The following is a 15,944-nucleotide window of genomic DNA, read 5'->3' as shown; positions in this document are numbered from 1 at the left end:
ATTTACTCTTCAACAGTGACTTTTCAGAACAGAAACCGTATTCACAAGTCCCTACTTGATTTCCTATTTTTTTTGTAGGCTACATCAAAGGAAGTCCTGGTGATATAATGACAAGAAGCTACGCTACAATCCCAAAGCCAGGAGGTTCGAGGCCACCAACTGTTCCACAGGTAAATAATGGATAAACTCTTCTCATGCAATTAACTGACTCTGAAAGCCCACTGGAGGGTCAACTATGGGTCTGTTCTGAACCTACTGTACTCAATAACCACACCACATCAAAGGAAAAGCATGAGATTTAAAAATTAGGGTCAAAAAATAGGAGGGGAAGGAAAAACATCAGGAGATTTAAAAAAATATCACTTTGGCAATCATGTCAAAAGCTTGAACTCCAAATGTCAGATCTAATCTTTGATAGCCAAGAAACACAAAAATCTGTAAATGCATATGGTAGGCATTATAAGAAATTAGACAAAGTAATAATAATTTGAATAATTTCTTGAATAACTTCTATTCTAGGAAACTTACTAGGCATGCTTTATGAAATAAAATACAAGATTTTATCACCTTTCCTCCACAATTGCTATTAGGAAAAGTTTTCTTCTTGACAAAATTTCTTTCCTTTCCATTGACTAAGAATTGATCCGTACTTGAGGTTCCAATGGATTTCTGCATCTGTAAATCACATAAGAGGAGAATGCTCATCTTCCTGCCAGACATCCTCTCAAACTATCTCACTGCCATCAAGTTAGAACCTACCTAACCTTGGTGGATTCCAACCACTAGATAACTATCTGGGTTAGCAGTGCAGCTCTTTGTGGTGGATTCAAACCCACCAGAAAACGTTGGTCTTTGGGTTAGCAGTGAAATTCTATGCATTATGCCAGCAGAGCTACCTGTAGAATTTAAGAAGGTTCATTTAAGAGAGAGAGAGACAGACAGACAGACAGACAGACAGAGACTTTATTTGTGAATGAGGGAATTCTGGTAGCTGGTAGCAAGCTCTGTAGTGATTTGCCTTGCTAACTCAAGGTCTTCAGGGATTAAAATTCACCAGTGGCTCTGAAGGAGAACTACCAGTCTCCTCCTGGTATGGATTTCCTATGAGCTGGCACTAACCTAACAACTACAAGATTCCAATTTGAGGTGCTTGGGGATTTTTTAAAAAATATTCTTTGCTATGTACTCTGTTGGGTGCTATGGATTCACAAGCGAACCTATACTACCTTCTTAGAATTTTTGGAGTTCATGGAGAAACTTGAGTATACACTTTTTCTCCAAGGAAACAAACAAAAATACTTGTAAACACGTACAAATTTTGCATTCTACTTCAAGCAGGTTGTAGATCCCTCAAGGTCAAGTCACACGGACTAGGTACATATTAAATACATGTAGCAATCCTACTGATCCCATTACCTTCTTTCCACGCACTGTTCTATCACGCAGCTGAACTTTTTCTCTTTGAATTTAAACTACATTCAGATTCGACTCTGGACAGAGGCCTCACAATTAGAACAGATTACAAAAGAGGGTTCACAATGATAACAGAAACCAGCACGTGATCACAGCCCATTCCTATCTTACAGAGTTTGGGGAAATAACTCAGAAAAGTACTTCAATCAAGTTTGTAGGAGACCCTATTAACTAACATAATTCAATTGTAGAATCTTGCTATTTAAAAAATTTTATTCACTTAAAACAGTTTTGTTATTTCAATTTATTGGTAATAGACTGGATATAACTGAAAATCTTTAAGAAAATCCAAAACTCCAAGTTCAACATAGAAAAAGAATACCAGGTTGACATTTAAAATATGTGTTTGCAAAAAGGACATGTAAAAATTAATTGCCTTGATCTCACTGGCTTTATAGGTTATATTTCATAGATTACTGGAATTCATAATTGAATAATATGTAGATGTCACCTAGAGGTGTTAAACAAATTCTCCTGTTTGGGATTGCCTGTCTAAATAAGAATGACACTAACCCTTAGCATTTTCTCTCTGATTAGAGACACTATAGATTTTCAGTCACCTCTGTGTAATATAAATCAATAAAGAATAATTTTCCAGGCAGTAAATCAATTGTCAGTTCACAGACCCTAATACCCCTGTTCAGGATTTATTGAAAAAAATGAATGACAGTCTTGTTAGGCGATGCACAGCATGCTTTATAGGAACATAATAGTGTAAACCCAGACTATTATGTTCACTACAGTGAGGATCCCAAAAGGAATAACTCTTTCATATCCATGGAACACAAACTTACATGGATTTTCTAAAGACAAAATAAAAGAACTCAAAATATTATAATGCAACGCCAAAGTGGAAGGACCACTTTGAAGTGCTAACAAGCAATATTGTCAATTTAAGAACTAATATGTGTATGACCTAATTGTTGTTGTTATGTACCGTCGAGTCTCTTGTGACTCATAGCGACCCTATGTACAACAGCCCTAAACTCTGCTCTGTCCTGTGCCAATTGCACTGTCTCTGACACTCTCATCCCGATTATCCCAGTCACTGAATCAATCCACCTCAAAGAGGCCTTCCCCTCCTGCGCTGTCCCTCCACCCTCCCAAGCATGATGTCCTTCTCCAAGGACCTGTCTCTCCTCACAAAATGTCCAAAGTATGTTAGATGGAGCCTCAGAACCCTTGTCAAGGTATTTTTTTTCAGTTGTTTCATATGTATATCGAAGTTGGTCAACAAATAAGGAAGACTGAAGAAACTTTTAGTTGTGGTGTCCCAAAAAAACATATTATTGACTTCCAAAAGAACAAACAAATCTGTCTTGGAAGAAGTATAGCCAGAGTATTCCTTAGATGCAAGGAAGATGAGACTTTCATCTCACCTATTTGGGGCATGTTATCAGGAAAGACCAGTTCGTGGAAAAAGACATCATGTTTGGAAAAACAGAAAGCAAAGGAATAGACACTCAATGAGATGTATTGACACTGTGGATGCAACAATAGGTTTAAGACCAAGAGTTATGGCCAGGATGGCATAGAATAGGGCATTTTCATTCTTCTGTACATTGGATAGTTATGAGTGGTGGCCAATTCAAAGCAACTAACAAAAAAAGTAGAACATTTTGTGCTAAGACTAGCATTACTCTTTGTTTGGACTTAGATGTTGTTGACTTAACAAGTGAACAATATTGTAATTTGCCTTCAAAACAGAAATAACTAGGCATATGTCCTTACTGAGCTCCTATACTTGGCCAGTCCAAATGAAGTTGTGTTAAGTGGAAATAAACAATGTCTGTCAAAAACTTACCAAAAAAACCCCCAAACACCCAAATAAATACAACCCGCAAAAAAGCCACCCTAAAACCAAAAATATCTCACTAATAATTTTTATTGACTGTATGTTAAAATAGAATTATTTTAGATTTATTTAGGTACATGAAATATATTGTAAAATATATTTGTCCTGAGCTAGTCTCACTGACTCTGACACACCAACCTCCTTTGCACCACAACTCAAAGTTTCTTCAGTCTTCCTTATTTGTTGGCCAACTTCGATATACGTATTGAAACAACTGAAAGAAAATACCTCGGCTGAGGTCATGCGCATATTAGTCCTTAAAATTGTCTCAACTGATTATTTTGTATAGTTTGAACATGGATATTGGGAAACATATATGTACATTTGGTGTCCACAAAATCTTTATATTACAGAACTATCCTATACAGAGTATTTTTTAACCAACCAAAGACAGCAGAAGAATACATTCTAAAAAGAGAAGTACACCAAATATCTTTTTATAAAAAAATTATATATTTAGGTGGAAAAATCAGAATATCTGAAATTATAATCAAAGTGGTTCAGATAATTGAGTTAAAAATTATTTCATAGTTAATCATGTTGTTGTTAGCGCTGGTTGTGTGTATCAAGTCGACTATGACCTAAAGTGACCCAAATCTCACTGTGTCTGACATACCTACTCTCATTGCCACAGTGGCAATCCATCTCATCCATCATCCTTTTACCAAGTAAGGTATATTGTGGTTTGTTATATGCCAGTAAGTCACCTGCGACTCGTAGTGACCCTATGTACAACAGTTCTGGCACCTGCCCTGTCCTGAGCTAGTCTCACTGACTCTGACACACCAACCTTCTTTGCCCCAATTACTGTATCAATCCATTTCATCCAGGGGTTTCCTTTACTGTGCTGTTCCTCAACACTTCTGAGCATGATGTCCTTCTCCAAGGATATCCCTCCTGGCCACACTCCTTGAGAAGTGGAGCTTCAAAATCTTTGCCTCCAAGGAGAAACTTGATTTCACCCTCTCCAAGACAGACCTATTTGTTTTATTGGTGTTCCAATACTCTTCTCCGGCACCACAACTCAAAGCTATCCATTATTTTCTGTCATCCTTGTCATTGTCTAGCTTTCATGTAATTGCAAAAATCATGGCCTGGGTCAGGTTCATGTTAGTCTGTAGACTGGCATCACTTCTCTTTAGCACTCCAGAGAGGTCACTGATAGCAGATATTCCAAGTTCACTTCATCTTTTGATTTCCTGACTGCTAATGCTAGGAGGTTGATTGTGAAGCCAAGTGAGCTGTAATTGTTAACCTCAATCTCCTCTCTATCTAATATGGTGCTACCAATTGGCCCAGTGGTGAGAATCTTTATCTTCTTTTTTTTATAAATAATATATTACTTTATTCGTTTTTTTAATTTTATACACGTTTATTTACAAAATTTGAATACATTGTTTTCAAGAACAGATTCTTTCAATTTCTCTCAACTCCTTACCCATCTAATTGTATTACCCCATGATTAATTCCCCCTTCCCCTACACATCCTCTACTCTCTGCTTCTACCCTCTCCATGTTGGATCCTTATACTTATTCTACAATAGTGCTTTTATACAATATTTCTTTTTTTGGGACTGAGTTAGTTACTCAGCATTATGCTTTCCAGTCCCTCTCAAGTTAGGTAATAATTTACAAATAACTGCTCTTTCGTGCTGCATAGTATTCCACTGTGTTACCATAATTTCTCAATCCATTCATTTGTGGTTGGACATTTGGGCTGTTTCCATGTTCTTTCGATGGTGCATAATGCTGCTATGAACATTGGTGTATAAATCTCCATTTGTGCCTCTGTTCTCATATTCTCAGGGTATATTCCAAACAGTGGAATATCTGGATCTTGTGGAATTTCTATGTTCAGCTTTTTTATGTTGAACTTCAATCCATATTGAAGACTATAGTCCTTGACCTTCCATATCAAACACTTCAGGTCCTCCTCAGTTTCAGAATACAGTGTGGCATCTGCATAACATAGGTTGTTGATGAGTTTTCTCCCAATACTGATGTCACATTCCTCTTCATAAAGCCCAGCCTCCTGAACAATATGTTCTGCACATAGATTGTAAAGGTATGTAGACAGTACTCATCCCTGACACATTCTTTTTCTGATCTTGAATCATGCATTGTTTCCCTGTTCTGCTCTGTTCTGAGGACAGCTTCCTGATCCAAGTATAGGTTTTGCATAAGCACAATCAAGTGTTCTGGAATTCCCATTCTCCTCAAGGTTAGCCACAATTTATTATAGGATCTAGTAGATTCTCACAGACAGATAGTTAAGTAAGAGATTTGAACAAATGAGGCTCCATTTTGTAGAAGAAAACAAAATCTGTGTTCACTGAAGAATTGGAGAGAAGGAAATAGATGTATACAGATGTGAGTGCAGGGTAAAAAGTGTATGAGAAATGAAAGAACCTAAAAGAAAATGGTAGTAGATCATGAGAGTTGTAATAAGATAGTCATGTCAAATATTATCATAGGTACAACAATTAGAAAACAGTCTTAACCACCATTGTATGTTCAGTATCTTACACAAAGGACAGATATTAGAAAGTATTTCAGTAAAAGCTTGCTGAATGAAAACAATAAAATTATTATATAGTAAGAAATAAAGCCCATAATACATATAAAGTATGATTACAATGTATAACATATATCTGCGCTTTGTGTTGTTATATGCTGTTGAGTTGACCACAAAATCATAAGGATCCTATGTACAATAGCTCTGAACCACACACCCTATACTGAGTCAGGCTCACTGACTCCGACACACATATTAACATTGCCCTAGTTACCATGTCAATCTATCTAATTCTAGATCTTTCTCTCCTTCCTTGTCCCTCCACCCTTCCAAGCATGATGTCTTTCTCCAAGGACTGGTCCCTCATATTCTCAAAGAATATGTGTCAGAGTTTCAAAATGTTTACCACCGAAGAGAAACTTGGTATCTCCCTTTCCAAGAAAGGACTATTTGTTCTCCTAGCAGTCCTTGGTATGTTCAAGACTCTTCTCCAGTACCACCACTCAAAGGCATCAATTCTACTTCTATCATCTTCAGTCATTGTCCAGCTCTCTGATGAAAAACAGGTATTTGCAAAGACAATGGCCTGAATCAGGCACACCTTAGTCTCTAGACTAACATCATTGCTCTTTAGAACTCTGGAGAAGTCCATGACAGCACACTTCCCAATGCAATTCATTTCTTCTGCTTCTGGTTAGGAAAAAAAACTATCCTTTTTAAAGCACTTATGTCTTCAGTTTGGAAGCAAGAGTAGCATCCACTTCCTAAACAACATGCCTCTGGAAACCCGGTCAATTTGATAAATGGCTATGGTTGTGGAAGAGCTCTAGGCCTTTTGTTCATGGAGTCTCTATGAGTCATGCTCAACTTGATGGCAACAACAACAATGATATGTCTTCATTCTAGGTCTACCTGAATAATACAGGATAGTCTCACTATGCTATTGTTAACTGATTTTACCCTTGATTATGTCAACACTGTCTCTTTTGTAGTTTATAAAGAGATCTGTTTTCTCATCACACTGTTCTGGTGTTGGAAACCATAAAAGATCATCTTCAAAATTCTGCCCAATATAACCTTTTCAATATCAGTAAAATAAATTCATTAGAAATATATGGTTTTCAAAGCAATGAGTATCAGACAATGTGCTAGGTTGTTGTTGATTGCCTTTAAGTTGAGCATGACTCATAGTGACCCTATGAACAAAAGACCTGAAGCCCCTCTACAACTATCCACATTTATCAAAGTTCATAGAGTTTCTGGAGGCATGTTATTCAGGAACAGACAACCATTTGAGTGAGTCCTGCAACTCCCCTAATTTGCAGACCTGAGAGTTTCTTGGCCATGAATTAGGGAGGGCAACACCAGATGGGCCATAGTATACTCCCCATGATGAAATAATGTAATTTAAAATCTAAGCCGACCAAGTAGATAATATTTGAAGGAGAAACAAAGAGGGGAAAGTTACACAGAACATGAATTCCAAAGATATACAGAAGGTTCACCTTAAATACTCGGCATACCTTAAATAGGTCATTGCATGTATGTGAGGAAATTGGTGCCAGAAGGAGAAATATCTAAAATACAACAGATATGTTGTTATTGCAGGTGTTGCTAGACCAGCTCTGACTCACTGTAACCTTATATACAAAGTCAGAAGTCCACAGTCTTTCACAACACTGCAATTCAAAGACACCATTTGATCTTTATTTATTGTCCAACTTTAAGGTGCCTTTGAAACAATTGAAAATACCGTGGTTTTGATCAAGCACACCTTAATCTTTAAAGAGACATCATTGTTCTTTAACAGTTTCAGTGGGCTTAGGGAAGCAGATCTGTCCATTGTGGTATATTATTTGACTTCTTAACTGCTGTTTCCATTCATTTTACTAAGATTCAAAATCACCTGTGTAGTTGTATCCAACAATCACACAGAACAAAGAATGATGTGTATTTTTTAAAAAAGACTTAAAAGTTGCATAATGCACAGGACATTAGGTAAAGTACTCAAAGAAGCTAGCCTGCTTACTGGGCAATGACTAAACCACCCGCTAGGGAATCAGTTCTGAACTGAAATATAGAAATCAAACCATGTGACCTTTATGTTTATCAGTCCAACAAACAATGCATCATGCCAGTAGAGATCACTGGGTAATAATTAGTCCTAGATTAAACACTGTGTTCTCAATAATAAATCATTAAATTAAAAAAAAACTCTAAATTTTTCCAAACTTTGTTGTTGTTATTGTTGTTGTTGTTATGTGCCGTCGAGTAGCCTGCGACTCATAGCGACCCTATGTACAACAGCCCTAAACCCTGCTCTGTCTTATGCCAATCGCACTGTCTCTGACACTCCCATCCCGATAACCCCAGTCACCGAATCAATCCACCTCATAGAGGGCCTTCCCCTCCTGCGCTGTCCCTCCACCCTCCCAAGATTGATGTCCTTCTCCAAGCACAGGTCTCTTTTTACAATATGTCCAAAGTATGTTAGACAGAGCCTCAGAATCCTTGCCTCCAAAGAGCCAACCGGTTTATAATTTAGTCGTAATGTCAGACAAAAAAGATAAACATAAAATAAGACAAAATATCTAACAATACACAAGTTAAGACTGGCAATATCTGGTATCAATAAAAAAAAAGACTGGTTTACAAAGATGAAAGTAAACAAAAAACAATTCTTTAACATTGACCCCCCAAATTGATATTGACACTATAATTAGTAAGTTGAAAACATTTGTAATAACTGAAGAGCAAATGAAATATTGCAGAGGGAAAAAAGTACTGAATTTATATTACATAATTACATTACATAATTTATATTATATAATTAATCACATAATATGATAAACTATTCAACATGAAATACACATAAAGAAGAACTAAGATGAGGACAACAAACAAGCAAACAAAAACTGTCAGCAAAAGTCTTGGGACAACTTCAAGTGTGAATGGAATCCTCAAACAAGTAAAGTAATAAAATATTTTAGATAATAACATTTCAAATTAGATGATACTATACATCCAAAGAATTAAAAATATTAAGAAACATAGAGCTGAAGAATAACAAAACTGCACCAAGAAATTAGTAATCTAATTACTCAAGACCAATGAAAAACAGGAAATCCTAAAATCAGTCAGAGGGGGGAAAAATACATGGCTAGAGAAATAAAGGTTAGAGTGATAGCAGAATGTTCAATATCACTAAAGCAAGGGAAAACACAGACAGCTATGGAAATAAAAGTGGAAATCATAATTATCAGGGAGAAACAGGGCAAGTACAAATGCACTGTGAATATTAAAATTAATGATATTGAACAAAATATATATGAATGATTGAACTGAAATTTAATTTGCTTTGGAAACTGTCACCCAAATCATGATAAGATATGAAAATTTTAATTTCTTTTAAAAAGAATCACAACCATAAAGAATAAAAGAGACAATAAAATTAAAAGGACAACTTCAAGATAAAAACTAACAAAAAACAAAATGAAGGGCATTGTGCAATAATCAAAAGATCAATTGTACAAAGAATATAAGCTATTTCAGATCTAGGTACACAATGACAGAACCACTAGATGCATATATTAGACTTTAACATATTAGAAGAGAGAAATAGACAATTACACAGTAAAGGTAGAAGTCTTCAGTATGTTACTTTAGATTTATAGCAGAATGATTCGGAAAAAAACCTTAACAAAGATGCAGAAGAGCTAAGCATTACAATTAACTGACTGGATATTAAAAACATACATCCAACTCAGCAAGAGAACCATACCCATTCTTCTCCAGTGCACACGGAATATTCTTCAAATTATTCTCCATATGTTATATTACAAAGCAAGCCTCTATAAATTAAAAGCATCAAAATACTTTGTAGCATATTTTCAAATTATAATACTATAGAGTTTTAAATCAAGAAGAAGAGCAAGTAAACACATCAAGTACAATGAAGTTAAAAATATTTTGTTGAAACACTAATGACTAAAAGAAGAAATAAAAAAGAAGTTTAAAAAATCTTAAATAAGTGAGCATGAACACAAGCACAATATACTAAAATTTGGGGGAACAGGTGAAGCCATACTCGGGCCAATTTATAGCAATAAATATTTTAAAAAATAAAAGCCAAAACCAACACTTTGGCCCATCATCTTTGCAAATTAGATAAGAACATCAAGAAAAGCCTATAATCATCAGAAAAATGAAATAATAAAAACGATAGTAGAGAGTTGACAGGACTGTTGTTGTTATATGCTATAGAGTGACCCTATGTATATTAGCTCTGAAACCTGCCTTATCCTGAGCCAATCTCATCATCTCTGACAGACTTAATCCCACTTCTTCCGTTGATTCATCTCATCCGGGGTCTTCAGGGTTCTTCTCTCCTGTGCTGTCCCTCCTGGCCATATGTCTAAATTATGTGAAACAGAACTTTAAAATGCTTGCCTCCAAGGAGCAAACTGGTTTCATCTTCTCCAAGACAGACCTGTTTGTTCTCCTGGCAATTCACAGTATTTTCAATACTCTTCTCCAGCAGCACAGCTCTAAGGTATAGATTCTTCTTCTATTTTATTTTAATGTCCAGCTCTCAGATGCATAGCAAGTAATTGCAAAGAGAATGGCCTAGATCAGGTGCACCTTAGTCTCCAGACAGACATCATTGCTCTTCAGTACTCTAGAGAGGTCCCTGACAGCAGACTTTTCCAATGCAATTTACCTTTTGATTTACTGATAGCTGCTGCCAAGAAAATTGGTTGTGGAACAAAGCAATAATTTCAATCCCTTATTCATCCATCATGAAGCTACTAACTGGCCCAGTTTTGAGAATATTTGTTTCCTTGATGCTGAGCTTCAATCCATATTAAAGACTACTGTCCTTGGCCTTTTTTAGTAAATGTCTCATGTCCTCTTCAGTTTCAGCAAGCAAGGTTATGTCATTTGCATGATGCAGGTTGTTGATGAATCTTCCTCCAATCCTGATGCCACATTCTTCCTCATAAAGTGCAGACTCCCAAATGGTCTGTTCTGCATATAGATTGAAGAGGTATGGAAATAAGATGTATCCCTGATACACACTTTTTCTGATCCTAAACCACGCATGCAGTGTTTCACATGTTTGTTCTAACTACTTCTTCCTAGTGCAAGCATAGGTTTTGCCTGAGCAAAATTAACTGTTTGGGGATTCCCATTCTTCTCAAGGTTAGACACAATTTCTTATAATCCACGCAGTCAAATGCCTTTGCATAGTCAATGAAACATTCCTCTGGTATTCTCTGCTTTCAGCAATGATTCATCTAATGTTGGTTATTATATCCCTAGTGACATGGTCTCTTCTAAACCCAGTCTGTGCATCTGGCACAAGATCTTGCTTACATGTAAAATAAGTTATATTGTTCAATAATTTCCTCACTCTGTTGGGTCACCTCTTTTTGGAATGAGAATAAATACAGATCTCTTCCAATCAGTTGGCCAGGTAGTTGTCCTCTAGATTTCTTGGCATAACCTGGTGAGTACACCAAAGGTATCATCTGTTTGCTAAAATATGTCCATTTTCTGGGGCCTTGTATTTTGCCAAGTCCTTCAGAGCAGCTTGAACTTCCTCCTTTGTCACCATAGGCTCTTGATCATATGTTGTTTCATGAAATTGTTCTGTATCAGCCAGTTTTTTATTTTGGGGGTTTTTTTTGGTACGGTGCTTCTGTGCACTCCTTCCATCTTCCTTTGATGCTTTCTTGGTCATTCAGCATTCGGCCTTCAGCATCAGATTTTTAAAAGAATTAATAAAATAGATAAATCTTTTGCAAAACTAACAAAGGAAAAGAAGAAATTATGCAAATAACATGTAAAAATAAAATCTGTGATATAACAAAACCAATTGAAATAAAAAAGATAATAACAGAATATTATAAATAACTATCAGGAGCTCTATTGGTGTCTAGTGGAAAGGAGTTGTGCTGCCAGTCAAAAGGGACTCTAACTCAAATCCATCAGCTGCTCCATAGAAGAAATTTCCTCCTGTGCTGTGTGCAGGCTCTGAAAAACCCCTGGAGGATCAGCTGTGAGTCAATTGCGACTTGATGACTCCTAACAACAATGTAAAGAACTGTACTCTAACAAATTTTAAAACCTAGAGGAAATGGATACACTTTTAGAAACTCACTACCTACCTAAACTAATACAGATGGAGGTAGAAAAATTTAACAGACTCATCATGAAAAATGAAATTTAACAGGTCATAAAAATATTCCTAACTTAAAAAGTACTGACCCAAAGGGCTTTACCAGTGAATTCTATCAAACATTTAGAGAAGAGATGAGACCAACTCTACTCACACTATTTCATAACATAGAAAAACATAGGCTACTTCTAAATTCATTCTGTGAAGGAAGTATAACCCTGATACCAAAGTCAGGCAAAGGCACAACTGCAAAAGAAAATTATAGACCAATATCCCTCATGAAAATAAGTACAAAATTTCTCAAAATGGTAGTCAATGGAATCCAGTATCATATCAAAAAAAATCATTCATCATGATCAAGTGGAAGTCATATAAATTAAGAACATTATTCAAAATTTTTTTTAAAAAATTAACATAAGTCCTCAGATTCACAAAGCAAACAACAAGAACAACATGATCCTGTCAATTGATGCAGAAAAAAAGCCTTTGACAAAACCCAACATCTCTTCCTAATAAAAACATTCAACGAAGTAAGAATGGAAGGGAATTTTCTCAACATGATGAAAAGCGTATGCATAAAAGCACGAGCCAACATCATTCTCAATAGAGAAAGACTGAAGGCATTCCTTTCAAACAGCGACCAAATAAGGATGTCTACTTTCATCACTTCTATTCAATATTGTGTTGAAAGTACTTGTACTTTAATATTAATGTAATACAACAAGACAAGGAATTAAGAGGCATCCAGATCAGCAAAAAGGTGATAAAACTGCTACTATATGAAGAGGCTATGATGGCATAAACAGAAAATTTTAAGGACTCAACCAAAAAACTGTTAGACCTCATGTCAGGATATAAGAGGAATGTACAAAAATCAGTGTGATTCCTCTGTAGTAACAAAGCACAGATAAGGAAACTAATAAAGCAATAAACTATCACTATATGAAGTCGATATGATCGTATGCAAAGAAAACCCCAAAGACTCAACCAAAAACTTTTAGATCTTGTGTCAGGATAGAAGATCAATGTACAACAATCAGTGTTATTCTTGTAGAGTAGTATCAAAGCATAGATAAGGAAACTATGAAAGTAATATCATTTACAAAAGCCAACCACAAATTGAGGTATTTGGAAATAAACCTAACTAGAGACACAAAAGACCTTTATGAAGAAAATTACAAAACACAACTGCAAGAAACAATAAGAGACCTAAATAAATGGAAAACTTTTTCCTGTTAATGGATAAGAAGACTCAATATGGTGAAAATGACAATCTTAAGCATAAGCAATCTACATGTTTAACACAATCCCAATAGAAATATCAAATTCAAAGGTATAGAAAAGGCAAGTGAAAAGTTTCTATGGAAAGAGACCCCAAATAAGCAAAGCATTTCTGAAAAACAAAAACTGAGTGAAAGGTAAAGTACTCTCTGATCTCAAAATCCAATACATAGCATTCATAACCAAAACAGCATGGTACTGGTACAATGATAAACACATACACTAATGGAACAGAATTGAGAACCCAGAAATTAACCCTCTTACCTACTGTCAACTGGCATTTTACAAGGAAACATAATCGATCAAATGGAGAAACAACAACCTCTTTTAAAGCTGGACTTGTGCTTGCTGAAAGCTAAAGGAGCATCCACACCTCACACTATACACAAAAATCAATTCAAGGTAGATCAGAGACCTGCAAGTAAAGCCAAAAACCATAACGATCATAAGAGATAAAATGGAACCAAACTTAGAAGGCCTAAACTATGGTATAAATAAGCTGGAAATACAGACAGAAATACACAACGAGAAAAAGATAAGATTGATGAATAAGATCTTCTAAAAATTAAGTTCCTGTGTGCATAAAAGACTTTTTTCAATAGTATTTTTTTAAAAAACCCAAAAGCCCACAACCAACCAAAAAACAACCACCCACTGACTGGGAAAAAGCTTTTGAAATTGACATCTCAAATAGGGGTCTCACACAAAAGCTTACAGAACACTGCATGGCTTCCATAAGGAAAAGACTAATAATACAGTAACAAAATGGCCAAAAGATGTGAAGACACCGTAAAGGAAAACATTTGCATGGCAAACAACATGTAGAAATGCTCACAATCACTGACAATAAAAGAAATGTCAATTAAAACAACAATAAAATACCATCTTACTCCAGTAGCAGTGGCAAAGTTTAACAGGATAGCAAGCAAAAATGCTGTAGAGGATGTGGAGAGATTTGAAATCTCACACACTATTAGAACTGTAAAATGATACAACCACTCTGGAAGGCAGTTTGGAATTTCCTTGAAAAGCTGAACATATAAATTCCATATGATCCAGTTATTCCACTGCAAGGAATATACCAAAATAAAAATAAAACTGAAACACAAATAGAGATTTGTACATTGATGTTCATAGCAGCATTATTCACAATAATAGCCAGAACATGGAACCAGCTCAAATGTCTGTCAACAAAAAAGGTTGAGAAATTGTGGTCCATTTGCACAGTGGAATATTACGCAGCTTGCAGAAGCAATGATTTTATAAAATACTATATAACACAGGCGAGACTAGAGAACATTATGTTGCATGAATTAACTCAGTCTCATAAGAAAAAACACTGCATAAGACCATTATTGCCAAAATTAAAGGACAACTAGTAATTCATGGATAAAAATCCAAAGGGGGAAGGAGACAATGGAGCTGGGGTGAGGGCCTGAAATCACACCGGTATGGAGCTTGCTGTGTGGAGGGAGGAGTGAAGGAATTAAGGAAGATTTAGTGGGGACCTGAAAAAACAGGATAATAGTGGGCATACATCAATGGTGATTAATTTTATAAAGCACATTGTACTGGAATGCTTGTATGAAATACAATGTGAATGAAACAATGTGTGAAACCCAATGCACATGAATGAAAACCAATACTATAAATCTTATAGGCAAACCAATATAAAAAAATGTCAAAAAAAAAGGAGAGAGAGAGAGAGAAACAATCGTATATTCCACAATAGCAACTAAACAAAGGAGGGGAATCATATGATCATATCAATCAATGCAGAAATAGAATTTGACAGAAATAAACAGTTTCTTGATAAAACACTCAACAAAACAGAAACAGAAATGAAATTCTCAACATAATTAAAAGCATATATCCAAAACCAATAATCAACATTACTTTCAATGAGGAAAATTTAAGGGGTTTCCTTTGGGAATAGAAACCAGGCAAGAATTCCCCTTATAACATCTTTTGTTTAGTATTATATTGGTATTCTTAAGCCCAGAGTTTAAAATCACCAGGGGAGAAGGATGAGCAACCTCCTCTTGTGCAATTAATTAACTGGCTCTGAAAACTCGCTAGCCAATCATCTTTGGGTTGGTTCCAACTCTACCATCCACAACAACAGGAAAAGGATAGCCTCTTTAACAAATGGTGCTGGAAAGTCTAGCTCTCTATTCTATTTTCAGAAAATTGGAACACGATATCTATCTCTCTATCTCTATCATCTCTATCTCTATCTCTATCTCTACCTCTACCTCTATCTCTATATCCATATATAAAACTCAAAATGGCTTAGGGACATAGGCATAAAATGCAAAGCTAGAAAAGTCATCAAAGAAAATTTGAGGAAAATTTATAAGGCTTGCTCTATAGCATAAATAGATTTTCAAATATTACCCAGGGTGCATACTCAGTATAGGATATTCTTAATGATTGAGATCTTCTAGTGGATTACTACTATTGATGAAAAGGTAGTTCCTGTGGATTTCCTCCTGGTGGAAAGTAAAGAATACTAGAAGAATGAGTATTTATGCTTTATTGTCTATCAAAGGCATTTGATTGTGTGGATCATACTGGATCATAACAAATTATGGCTAAAATTGAGAAGAATGGGAATCCCAGAGCACTTAATTGTGTTC

The sequence above is a fragment of the Elephantulus edwardii genome, unplaced genomic scaffold (assembly GCF_000299155.1).
Source record: "Elephantulus edwardii isolate Elephantulus edwardi_28Jun2011 unplaced genomic scaffold, EleEdw1.0 scaffold00240, whole genome shotgun sequence".
Classification (NCBI taxonomy): domain Eukaryota; kingdom Metazoa; phylum Chordata; class Mammalia; order Macroscelidea; family Macroscelididae; genus Elephantulus; species Elephantulus edwardii.
The sequence above is the reverse complement of the archived record's forward strand: the minus strand, read 5'-3'. Positions refer to the sequence as shown.